The 13,686-nt window shown below is 39.4% G+C and overlaps 1 protein-coding gene and 1 pseudogene across 5 annotated transcripts in view; one reads left to right on the top strand and one right to left on the bottom strand.

The window, feature by feature from the left end:
* The window catches only part of PDE4B (phosphodiesterase 4B), a 592,044-nt gene that overhangs the window by 504,200 nt on the left and 74,158 nt on the right, over positions 1–13,686 (top strand). The gene's annotated exons all lie outside the window — the stretch shown is intronic.
* On the bottom strand, positions 11,465–12,993 carry LOC115858234 (dihydrolipoyl dehydrogenase, mitochondrial pseudogene; annotated as a pseudogene).

The following is a 13,686-nucleotide window of genomic DNA, read 5'->3' as shown; positions in this document are numbered from 1 at the left end:
CCTGGATGTTTCCCATTGCACTGGTGAAAAAAAAAATGTGAGAATTCAATTTGCCTATTTTGGCCACATAAACATGAGACAATTTGTGGTCACCAAGTCAGGACTCCTCATTCCGGAGGGCTTGGTAGCAGCGGATGGGGCTGTGAGGCTCCCTAGGGAGGACAATATTGAATCTGGAAGTGCATAGGATCTAGGCCGTGTGGTAAGGAGACTATTCAGAACACCTCCTGGTTTTATGGCATTCAGTCTTTGAGTCACAGTCCCCAAAGAGCCAGAAAAAGCTAGTGTGTGTCTGCCATGGTAATTAAGTGTTCAAGTCTGAAGAAGCTTGAAGAAATCTTACATGTAGCAAAACTACTTCTGCCAGCTTTGTTCACTGTTTCGAGAGCTCACCCAATCAGAGCTCATTCAAGATCCCTTTATTGGGCACTGACGCTATGTGTAGCACTGTCCCAAACACTGTGAACAATATTAAATTAGGGTCCCAGCCCTCGAGGAGATTGCAGTGAGTGAGGATGGGAATACTTCAATGTGAAACATTTAATCATTTAAATAATGGTAAAAGTCGTAAGAGGTGGTTTCCTCCTCAGTGAAGCCTTTCAGAGCTGCCCCACCTTCACCACCTGTGTGTTGAGGGCTCATGTCTGAACTCAATTTGATGTAACTCTACTAGAATGGGATCACGGAAAGGTCATAAATTTTAGAGTCAGAAACACTCCAATCTAAATTCCCCATTGCCCGTGAATTAGCGGGATTGTAAGCTCCCAGAGGACAAGTCTGTTTAAACATGGTGTATCTTAGAACTCGGCACAGTGCCTGACGTTTACTAGACACTCTCTAAATATTTGCTGTTGAATAGCTAAATTAACCGTGGAACCCTAGCAAAGTTAACCTGTGAGTCCAGGAGTAATCACACCTGCCTGATAGACGTTAGGAAGTTGTCCAGAATGATGTTTGAGGATGGAGACTCTGGAGTCCCTCTGTCTGCGCCTGAATTCCAACCTGTCATTTATTAGTTCTGTGGTTTTGAGCAAATAACTTGTCTTTGCCTCAGTTTCCCACACTATCAAGTAAGGATAATATTGTAAAACTTCCTACCTCTTAGGTTTGTTGTGAGGATTAAATGAATGAACATCTGTATAGTCCTTAGACGAGGGCCTGGCACATAGTATGTGCTATAAAAATATTTGTTAAATAAAAATAAATAAATAAAATATAAATAGAAAATGGGTTTGCATGGGAATTAATGAGTGTTGATGTTGTAAAATGCTTAACATAACTTGGTTCAAATGATGCTGAATAAACGTTAGTTCAAAGAACTTTATATTTGATCCTCATTTCCTAAGCCAGTGCCTGGCTCATTAAAAAATGCACAAAATGGAATATAATTATTAAGAGAGTGCTATTAAGTTTTCTGAGGATCACGAGGACCTTGTGGGCTAGCAATACGGGGAGGGGTTTCATCAAGGACAGGGAATTAAAGTTGGCTCTTGGTTAGGAATTAAATAGTCAGGGTTAAGGAGTTCACGGAGGAGGCATATAATCTGCATAAACTGGAGGGAGGAAAAATCCAATCACAGTCACAAGATGCTCCATCATCAACAGGACTTGGCACCACTTTCTGGAAGAATAATTTGTCGTGGTCCAGCTTTTTAAGTGAGCTTGGCCAAAACTCTGCTTCAATTCTTCTAGCGTTTCAACTGCTCAGATTAAGACTTTGATGACTGCTTATTTATTCACTCATTTTTTGAGCAAGTATTTTGTAGATTCCACTAAGTATCAGGCATTTTATTAGGGAGTGGTGAATAAAATATAAGTGGACCTTACCCCTTTTGGACCAGGAGGGAGATACAGACTATGAACTGAAAAGTAAACAAATTCTGATAAGTGCTTTGAAGTATATTAAGAGGGCACAGAGGTAGAAAATAATGGAAAGGAAGGGGAGGTTGTTTAGATGAGAAAATATCTCTCCAAGCAGGTGACATTTCACCTGAAGCCAGAAAGCTAAGAAGAAAAAAGGGGAGACTATTTCAGGCAGGGAAATGGAATCTTCAAAGATCTTGAGCTTGGTGTATTTAAGAAAGAAGGCCAGTGTGGCTGGAGCAGAGTGGCCTGGGGGAAACAGGTAGAAAATGGGGTTGGAGATGGGCAGGGGTTTAATCTTGTGGGGCCTTGTAAGGGATAGTAAGGAGTTAAGACTATATTAAAGCGAACTGGAAAAGCACCAAAAAGTAGAAGGGAAAATGTTATATAACTTCTTAAAACTCACTCAGGCATCAATGTAGATAGTAAGTTGGATTGGAAAGAAAAGAGAAAATGAGAGGAACATTGAAGCAGTCTAGGTAAAGAGGTGATGTTTGCTTAGTCCTGGATGGTAGAGAGGCAGGGATAGAAAGAAATGGACAGATTTGCCATGTATTTTGGAGATGGGATAGACAAGGCTTGCTAATGGATTAGATGGGGAGAGGTAAAAATAGAAACACTAAGAGAAAGAAAAGCGTCAAGAATGAATTTCAGGCTTCTGGCTCGAGCCACTGTATGGTGTTGTTGCCATTGACTAAAATGGATAAGATTAGAGGAGGAAATTGTGGAAGGTGGGGTGGGAAAGAAGTCAAGAGTTTGGTTTTAGCTGCTAATTTTGAGTGTTGTGATGCATCCTTGAGTAGATGTCAGGTCAGCATAGGAAAGGTTAGGCTAGAGATCCATATTTGGAGTCTTCAGCATATAAATTGTGAATAAATCCATGGGCTTGAATGAGAGTGTAGAGGGAGTATACAAATCCAGGGAGAATGACGGCTTTGAGATTCTGAGTAGAGAAGGAAGGGATCAGGAAGAAGACTCAGAAAGAATGATCCGAGAGGTAAGAGGAAACCATGGAGAACATGGTATCACAGAGCCTGAGTGAGGAGAGTATTTTGAGAAGGAGACAGCCATCAGCTGTGTTGAAGTAGGTTGAGAATAGTAAAGTGACCACTGGTTCTGACAACACAGAAGTCATTGATGATCCTGACAAGAGTAGATTTATGGGACTTATAAGGTTAGAAGCCAGATTCACAGTGGGTTGAACACTTGAGGATGGTAAAGCATATTTGTATGTTGCTGAAAAAAATTCAGAGACAAGGAGAGGTTACTGATGGAAAGAGAAAGGAAATAATCAAGGGAACAATCCTAGAGCAGGTAAAGTGTAGTGGGATCCAGAAAGTAGGTTGAGGGCTTGCCTTTTGACCGGAGCAGGGACACCTCTTCAGGTGAAAGAGGAGGAGATAACTTTAGGCACAGGAAATAATCACCATCCTTATAGCTAATATTTATTGAGTTTATTATGTGCCAGGTAATGTTCTAAGTAATTTTCATTTATTAACTCATTTAATCCTCATAACAATCTTTTGAGATACGTTCTTACACATACTCAGTTAAAACTTAGAGAGTTCTTTCTCATCTGATAGTTTAAATTGTGGAGTGGAAGGCAGATGGGAGGTTTGAGAAGGGAAAAGGTAGGACATAGTGTCACAGAAAGTAAGTACTCATTGACTTCCCCCAATGAATAAACACCCCCAATGAATTAATAAGTAAGTACTGACTTCCAGGCAGTATTGGGGTTCATTTGAGATTTGAAATCATCAATAAAAAGTGAATCTGGGACTTCCCTGGTGGTCCAGTGGTTGAGAATCCTTCAGGCAATGCAGGGGACTCCGGTTGGATCCCTGTTCGGGGAACTAAGATCCCACATGCCATGGGGCAACTAAGCCTGCAAGCCACAACTAGAGAGCCCACGTGCCGCAACTACAGAGCCAACACATTCTGGAGCCCTCGCACCAGAACTAGAGAGAAGCCCATGCACCGCAACGAAGCGAAGAGCCCACGCACCACAACAAAAAATCCTGCATGCCGCAACTAAGACCTGATGCAGCTAAAAAATTAAATAAATAAATAAATAAATATATTTTTTAAAGTGAATATAACACAAAATCCAAGTGGGTCTTTACAGCACTCAGCAGTCATACTTCAGTGGCCTGACTTAATTGATGCTTAATTTAGAAACAGGGGTAATTTCCAATGCCAGGAGTAATAAAATATACTAGAATCCCCTACTAGCATCCTAGCCCTTAATAAATGTTCATGAAGCTGCTTTGGAAACTTGGCCACAAGGAACCCTTCCCCTACCCCACTACCACTCTTGCCCCTGCTCAGAGGGAGGAACCATGGCCTCCATGAGAGAATGATATATAGAATGAACTACCACAGCCCACCAGGATGATGACAGACAGGCACTGGCTGATTTTGACTCTTATACTTAAAAGGAGTCCAAGCTGGATGCTCTGTCCCACTGTACCTCACAGCTTGCCAGGTTTCCATCAGCAACAAGGGCACCTCCTTTACCTGAGAAATCACCATTAGCTCTCCCCATTGCCAAGCTCTCGTGAGTGCAGAAGAGGTACACAGTCTTTACTTGACACAGAAAGCTTTTGATTGACAACAAGCAGTAAGAGCTAAGATTTACTGAGCACTTACTCTATATCAGGATCGGGGCAAAGTGCTTTTTTACGATGCACTGTGTCCCTTAATCTTTAAAACAACACAGTGAGGTATGTATTGTTATAATATCTGTATTACAGATAAGAAAAATGAGCTTTAAAGAGATTAAGTAATTTTTTTAATATCAGGAAGCTATCAAGTGAAGAAGCCATGAGTTGATTCCAGAAAGCCTGACTCCAGGATCTAGGCTCTTTTAACAAGTACATTATAACAGCAAATCAGTGAGCAGCCTTGCCAGGTCAAACTACTGTGCATACTCATGGTATCATACACTGCCACCATTCTATAAATTTTATTCAGAAAACACATGAATTTTGTTTTCAACTATGTTGAGACCAGTTTCTACTCTCCCGTGCTCTCAAAATGAGGGATTAATTCATTGGGGGTGTTTATAGAATTGATGGCTTTTATTCAAATGTCCCTCTTTTCATAGCAACCAGCCTATTAAAGAGAAGGGTTTATGGTTGTTGGTTTTTGCAAGCCTGGTGACCTATGTTAATATAATTTTCCCTGAAGTCAAATGTGTTGATACATGTGACACAGCATAAGCTGAGCTCTGTGGGCTCTAAGGACTGGCAATGACCTGATCTTTTCCTACCACATACTTATGAATTGAGAATTGTCCTTTACAAAAAATTCCCTGATAATTGAGGTCAATTTGAAAATTTTAGTCTCAGCATCTGGGAATCTTAACTGTCCAGGTTATTTGCGGATATACTAATAATATGCTATCATTACAATAATGATAAAAGCCAACAACAGGTCAAATGCTTACTCTGTGCCAGCTAAGGACTTTATGTGCCCTTTTCATGTATAACAAATTCTTAGAGACTATCATTAACCCTATTTTGAAGATAAAGAAAATGAAATGGAGAGGGGTTAAGTGACTAGCCCAAGGTCACATAGTTACTAAAAGAGAAAATGAGAATTGAGAATGTAGAGTTTTGAAGGCCAAGTCATCATTTGGAGACAGAGAACCACGGAAACAAATCAAAGCTTCACTACTTAGCAGTTTGAAAGATAAAGTTTACAAAACTGACTTTGCAGGGATGGCAGAACAATCCACATAAATCATCAAGTACATACCTGCCACCTAGTAGATGCTCATTGAATGGTAGCTATGGTTCTTAAATGGAATGAGCTGGAAAGTTGAATGAGTATTCCATAATTTTGATTTAATTGGTGAACGTACGTATTTCAAATACCTGACCCATATCAAATATGCTCTTCTCTCCTTATTGTTTTAAGTGTCCAAATTACTCAGGTAATCAACACACGCCCCCCTTCCTTCTACCTTTTTGGATGTGATCTGTGCCCAAGACTCCCTCAGACACACTAATTCTACATAATTTGAAAAGTAACATAAATATTTCTGTTGTCCTTCTGTTCTTTCTAAGTAAATTTGAATGAATTCAAGATATTTTTCCAATGGCTTTAGGTATAGATGTTTGCAATGGACCAGAGCTCCCTGGGGGTAAGATGAAAAACAAACCCAGCTGGAGTATCCTGGTGACCCAGTAGCCCAGACCTGCCATAATAACCTATTTGGGGATGCCATGGTAATCTGGTCTGTGGCATTTGGCCGAGTGGTTCCAATTGTGACATATGATGATTCAAGTTTACTCATGTACACACCAGAACTTCACAAAATGACCTTTTTTGAGGTCTTTGAGGTTAGGGAGGGAGCAGGGAGGAGCACCGAGGCGCTCTAAACAAAGCAGCTTTGTTTTTACACCACTTGTTTGGACAAATGTCCCCTCATGTGCAGCAGCTATTTGCTGCTGGGCTCTTGGCAGAATGACTAAAATGGGACCGAAATTAAGGACACATTCTGAAGTCCCCTGGAAAATCACCCTCTCCGGCAAATGTTACCCTTGGGATGGTAACTCAATGGATGATTTCTTGTCACTCACTTCCTTACTCACTTTTTTCCTTTATGGGCATTTTCAAGGTGGTTGAAATGGCTACTTCTTAGGCATCTGCTATGCATATCCTGTACCAGGTCCATGGAGGATGGAGCATGGGGAAAAATCCATTTATCATCTTTGGGATTCATTCTCCTGGTCTGTAAAATGGAGAATTAGACTACCTTAGTGATTCCCAAGTTTTATACATATTTAATAAAGCATATTCAATTTTTCATTTAAAAAAGAGAAGAAAAATATCTTCAGAAACCACAGAAAATAAAGCTTCACAAACTCTTCTTAGCCAATACGGATATAAAAAGCACAGAATCCCAACAAAAGGGCCATCTGAATCTACATAAGGGCAAGGTATGTGATCTTTTATGTTTTTAACCTTATAAAACCAGTAGGAAAAAAAAAAAAAAAAACAACTGGTTGAGAAACTCTGGACCAGATAATCTCTAAGGTTGTTTTCAAGTTCAAGAAATCTATAGTTGTACAAAATTGCCTCCCAAAAACAATTGGTGTTTTTATAGCTCAAAGAAGAGAGATGTATTCTTAGAGAAGGATAAATCGTCAGGGCTTGAGAGAGAGTCAGTCATTTCCAACACTGACTTCTGATTGTTGATTCGTAAACAAATGTGTGTGCTGACCCACAAAACACAAATTCCGATTAATTCTACTGATATTGGCCAGCAATCTAATTAATTTAGGCCCGAAGTGAATTTTTGACTTGAATTATCAATCTCTAATATCTTACTAGCCTAAGTTAACCAGATAATTTAATGAAGAAGTATTTATTAAACTACTTCAGTTAACTTTCTCTTTAACTCTTTTTTTTTTTTTGAGGGTTAAATTATAAAACTTTATTTTCATTACAGTTTAAATTCAGATCCCAAGCTTCCCATCTTTCTGTCGCACTTTTGATCTCTCCCTAATACCGTCTGTGCATATCCAATTCCTCCCATCTTCTTAAGAGCTGTTCAAATGCCAGTCCCACAAAAAGGTTTCCTCTTCTTCCACCCTCACTTCCTTGCAGGTGAAAAGAATTTCTCATGTTATCAATTTCCCCAGCACTTGATATTGTGGGATCTCTTTAACTCATGTGCTTTACAAACAAATGGGTAATACATTTAAAAGAAAGAAACAATAACATCTTAAGTTCTTTTTTTTTAAAGCTGTATTTTATACGGATTTTCTTTGCATGTGAACTTTTTTATTAATTCAGAATGATGAGACAAAAGAGGAGAGAAACAAGATTAGACGTCGTAAAGGAAAAATCAAAGAGCAGAGAAACTGGCAAGAAATTGAATTAGAAGAGAAAGTGAGGAATAAAATCCAAAAAAGTTTTTTAGGGAAAATCCCTGTGTAAAGGAAAAGAATCCAAAGATACAACACATGTGCTTCATGACTCAAAGGTATTGGCTTTGTACCTGGGTGATTCATTTGGTGGAAAACATAGCTGGGTCAGAGAACTTTTTGCTGGCCCCAAACTTTCTTGGAGTCATTTGAAGCTTCATTTTGTGTGTGTATTTTTTCTCACTTCTTCAAAGGAAATATTAATTGCTTTTCAGAAATAGCCCTGGTCATTGGAGTTTATCTGTTTGAGCACTTGAGATTTAGAATTAGATCATGGACTTTGGAGTATGGAAAGTATTTAAGAAACTGGGACAGATTTGTTCCAAGCGACCTCTCTTTGTCTCCTGACAGGAATAGATAGATAGTAGGTCCTGCAAGGGAGCCCCGTTGAATAGGTCCAAAGGGGACAATCTGCCCCTTGGAAAAGATAGACTGGACCAGTGGTTTAGAACTTTTTGGACCATGACTCGCAGTAAGACATAAAGTTTACATCAAGACTGAGTCCCCACATATGCATGTGTTTTATAAAACAATATCTTACTACATGTGTTATACCTGATGTTTTCTATTCTAGTCTAGTCTTTTGTTGTTTAAATAAATACTGACCAAGACCCATTAAATAGATTTCATAACTTATTATTGGATTTCTACATATGTTCCCCAGTTTCTTTCCTGTCTGCAACACCTTCCCTCAGACACACACACATTGCTCAAATACAGTACAGCCCATTTTCAGAAGCATCGCTCTCACTCCACCCCACATGTCAAAATACTTGCAGTTTCTTGAGCACCATGCTCTCTTTCACTTCCCTGCACGTGTCATTCTCTGTCTCTACTCAAAGCACTTTAGAGCTTTCTCACTCCACCTCCCTTTTCTGCACCAAGCTAACTCCATCTGGTTAAGACTCAACCCAAGGCTCAAAAGTCCTTCCCCTCAGGCTGTGTTGACCTGTTTTCTGCTCTCTCCCAAGCATCCTGGAGACATCCTTGTCTTTATCTCAGCCTCATCTTGCTATGTTACGGTGATCCATTTATATGCTTTTCTTTCCCACTAGACTCCCTGAAAGCAAAGGCTATGTCTTATATCCCCAGGAACTGGTCTACGGTTTGACACATACCTGGTTCATAAATTTTGGATGAATGAGAGCCTGCCTGTTGGTCGGCACATAGTACTGAGTTGCTGCCTCCTTGGTAAGTTGTAGTCTGTTTACCACAAACGAGAAATGAGTATTCTTTAGTGGAAAATATGCACCTGAGTTGCAGTAGATGTGCTGACCCTCAGAATCTTTTTTCTGTTGCTCATAAGATATAGTGTAGCAAAGCAGGTGGAAAACTCAGGCTTTGGAGCTGCACAGAACTGGATTTGAATTTTGGCCCATTGGTTACAAGCTCTGTGACCTTAAGCAAGTTACTCAATTTTTTAAAATCTCAGTTCCCTCATCTGCAATAATGACCTTCTATGGCTGTTGTTAGGATTGTGTAGATGTTAAATAATGGGATATAAGCTCCGTGAGGGCAGGAATTTTTGTCACTTTAGTACCTTGTCATGGACTTAGAAAAATGGCTGGCACATATTTGTTGCATAGGTGAATATTTTGCTGCTCTCAATAGGCCCTCAGTAATTCAAAGCAGCTCTTATTCCTGTGAATATCTTATCAAGTTTTGCACAGGATTCCTTGGAATATGCATGATGTGCATGATAATTCCTTATAACTTCTTTGGTCAGAAGTTAGGCTCCTACCTGTGAGAGGACACTTTCATACCCTGACATTCAACGATTCAAGATGCAGGTAGAAACATTTGTCTTCCTGAAGAATGTTGTATTTCATGCTGTTAGTCTAGAATGAAGTTTAGTCATTGCAAGGTTGGTTGATTTTGTAGAGGTCCTTCAGTTCTGTTTTTGAGTTGCCATGTATGGGCGTTTGATTCTTTCTTCTTCTCTTGTCTCTTTTCCTGTTAGACATCCATGAGCCATATCGTCATTCACTACGTATTAGATAGACTCACACAGATTCTGATTCAGGGTCTTGGGAAACATGACTGAAATTCTCAGTGTTCCTAAAGTTGTTTCATTCTTTTCCTCTGCAGAGATCTTGTGTAAGATCCATAAGGATGGAAAATCCATTATTGCCTAATGTCCTTACTGTTTCCCATTTCATGAATAGAGGTTTATATTCCTAAGTTTCATTTTGAGCCTTTCCTATTTTCAGTACTTTCCTGAGTATCTTGTGCCAAATAATGAAAGTATCGTTTTAAGCTTTTTTGAATTTCATTAGCTCATGGACATCTCTCAATACTACATTTCTACCAGAAAGACAAAACAAAGAAAGAAATTTTAAGAAGCAATTCTCAAAGTCTTCCACAAAACAGGACAAATAAAATGATGGTATTGCTTCATTTAAAAGATCCACATCAAAATGTTCTAACCTTAACTTGCTCATGCCAAAAGCCACTTCATTGTAGTATTTACTGAAGAATCTTTTAAGTAGTAGAGGGTTAAATGATCCAGATTATTAGTCCATTATGGTTGTTTACCTTGTATTTCACATGGTAATAACAGGGTTGTCCTACTCTTTTATATGTAAAAGTCTGCCAAAAACTATTTTACTCATTTGTTAGTGAATTTAGGTGTGAATTCCAAAGTGTGCTCCTTATCATAAATTCCTCAGATATATAATAACAGAGTGTATACAAAAAAAGAATGGTAAATCCTATGGCACTATATTAATTTAATATCTTAAGTCCATCAACGGAACAATATACTAGTATACTTTTGTTCTCACACTGACTTCTGTTTTCAAACTTAAGATTACCCCTAAGTTACTATAGTCATATCAGACTAGGTGGGGCTCTTCATTACATTTTTGAAAGTAGGAGGAGGAATATATTTGGGGGAAAATAAGACATATTTTGGTAGGTGGAATTAAGAGAAGGGGAAGCTTGCCTGACTAACTAATAGGTTTCACTTAGTTGGTTCAGTGTTGGAGGACAGGTAGACCACAGAAGGGCAGAGCTTTCTGGAGAAAAAAGGAGGGTTAACATTTATGGAATGCCTACTACGTGCTAGGTGTTTCACAGTCCTTTACATTCTCACACAGAAACTCTGGAGAAGATTATTGCATTAAATTAAAGATATGCTGCCCATAACAAAAATTCAGTCATCTGTCCAAAGTCCTACAACTCCTAGGGGGCAGGGTCCAGATTTGAACCCAAGCTTTCACAACTTGTGTTCTTTCCACTAACAGCACGGTCTTAGGATACTCCAGGTAAACCTGTATGTGTCCAGTCAGGTGAATGTTGCACTTGACATCTTTTAAATTTCCACTTTACAAACAATTTCTTGACAAACTGAGGGAGAAGTTCCACACAATGGAACTGAGATATCATCTCCGCTTTCTACCCCTGAATGGTTCCTCTGAGGGCATCACTGCAGCCTTTTACATGGATATGAAAACATTTAGTAGAGTGGAAAATATTGTGTTCATGGTAGCCAAAAGTTCCTATAGTACTTTTTTTTTTACATCAGTTCATTTTATACATGTTTAACATATTCTAATGACTGTTTCCAATGTGAAAACCAAGTTTAAAATAACTTGATCACCTTGTTTCAAACACAGCTGTTCACATACCATACTCCAGCTCCATCCATGTAAGTAAATCCTCTATAAAAGCTCCCAGGAAATTTCAGAAAAATATAATCTTCTAATTTAAAAGTTGATCAATTTGCCAAATGATGCAGGCAGGTTTGCTTCTCTAAAAGCTTCTGATAAGGTCGGATGTGCATGACAGACTCTAGCTATATCTTCACAGGATGCTCCATATTCCAGTGCAAGAGCAGCTCCATTTATCATTTCACCAGCACCTGGTCCTAGAATATGTGCTCCCAATACTCTGTCTGTTGATTTCTGCCCAAGTATCTTCACCATACCATCTGTGTCAGCGTTTGTCTTAGCTCTGCTGTTAGCAGCAAATGGGAATTTCCCAACTTTGTACTCAATACCCTCTTCTTTCAACTGCTCTTCTGCTTTGCCAACCCAAGCAACTTCAGGGTGTGTGTAAATCACCGATGGTACACAATTGTAGTCAATGCGCACAGCGCCACCAGCCATCCCTTCTACACAGATAAAGCCTTCATCCTCTGCTTTGTGAGCCAGCATTGGACCAGCAACCACATCGCCGATTGCATAGATATTTGGAATTTTAGTTTGGAATCTGGTATTTACTAGAATTCTACCTCTAGGATCCAGCTCAATTCCAAGCTCCTCTAGTCCCAAATTCTTAGTAAAGGGTCGTCAACCAATGCAAACCAGGAGTACATCACAAGTGATAACTTCAGCTTTATCACCAGAAGCAGCTTCAATAGAAACATCAATTTTTCCATCTGACTTCTTAGTAGCACCAGTAAATTTGGTATTCAATTTAAATTTAAATTCTTGCTTTTGAAGGATGCGTTGAAAGTTTAGATATCTCCATATCAATTCCAATTCCACCAACATGACCCCAAAACTCAACTGCTGTCACGTCTGCACCAAGTCTTTGCCAAACTGAGCCCAATTCTACACCTATTACTCCTGCACCAATGACAACCATCTTTTCTGGAACTTTTTTTAAAGACAAAGCACCTGTAGATGACACTACTGTATCTTCATCAATCGTAATTCCAGGAAAAGGAGTGACTTTTGAACCTGTGGCTATAAGAATGTTCTTTGTATCAATAACTTGAGTGCTGCCATCGGCTTTCATAGCGGTGACCTGATTTTTCCCAGTTATCTTTCCATATCCATTTACATGAGCAACCTTATTCTGTTTGAATAAGTGGGCAATTCTACCCGTTAAAGCTTTTACTGCATTACTCTTCTGCTCCATCATCTTCTCTAAATTCAAGCGAACTTCAGACATTTCAATTCCTCTAAATGCAAAATCTTTTCCATGGGCCATATGGTAACAATGAGAGTTATTCAATAAAGCCTTAGAAGGAATACAACCAACGTTCAAACATGTTCCACCGAGTGTTTCATTTTTCTCAACGCAGACTACCTTGAAGCCTAACTGGGCAGCTTTAATAGCAGCAACATATCCTCCAGGACCAGAACCTATCACTGTTACATCAGCATCAATTGGTTAATCTGCATAAGTTCTCAGTGGCACTGCAGAAACTCCTTGCAGACCATGAGATATTCGATTGAAATGGCCTCTCTTATATTCCTCAGTCAGAAGTCCAAAAATCAGCTTCACGGGGCTAAAAACGTGGTGTCATCAGGGAGGATTCCTTCTTAGACTCTAGTGGACACTCCAGTTCCTTGCCTTTGCCACCTTCTAGAGGCTGCCCACATTCCTTGACTCGTGGCTCTCTCCTCCCATCTTCAACGCCGGCAATGTTGTGTCATCACGGCTTCTCCTCTGACTCTCCCTATAGTACTTTTTAATAATAATAAAGTTGATTGCAGAATGGAAATATTACAAGGAAAAGTAACATGCTATAATATAAACTCCTAATGATATGAATATTAAAATGCAATCAAATGCATATTGAGGACATTTGCTCTATTGCACAAACACAGGCATCCAGAGTGATGTCTTCTCTCTACTGTTCTTGCTTTTATCTTTAGCCGTGTGAGAAGACTTTCAAGGGTCCTATTTCATTTCTCAGAGTGACAGGCTCATCCTACAACAAGCAGAGTGACTGGCCAAAGCTAACGGCTTCCTTGAATAAATTCATTTTCTGGTGATTTGGGTTCCCCTCTTCACAAGACTTCCTGAGATACTGATCATGGAAGGGAATATTATCTCTTTAGTTCTGGGCACTTAGTCAGCACTCAGACCACATTCCTGGCTGCAGCCTAGAACATCACTTCTGGCTGGACTCACTTCTCCTTGCCCACCGAGA

The sequence above is a fragment of the Globicephala melas genome, chromosome 1, assembly GCF_963455315.2.
Source record: "Globicephala melas chromosome 1, mGloMel1.2, whole genome shotgun sequence".
In the NCBI taxonomy this organism is placed as follows: Eukaryota; Metazoa; Chordata; class Mammalia; order Artiodactyla; family Delphinidae; genus Globicephala; species Globicephala melas.
Note: the sequence above shows the minus strand (reverse complement) of the source record. Positions and strands in the feature narration are given on the sequence as shown.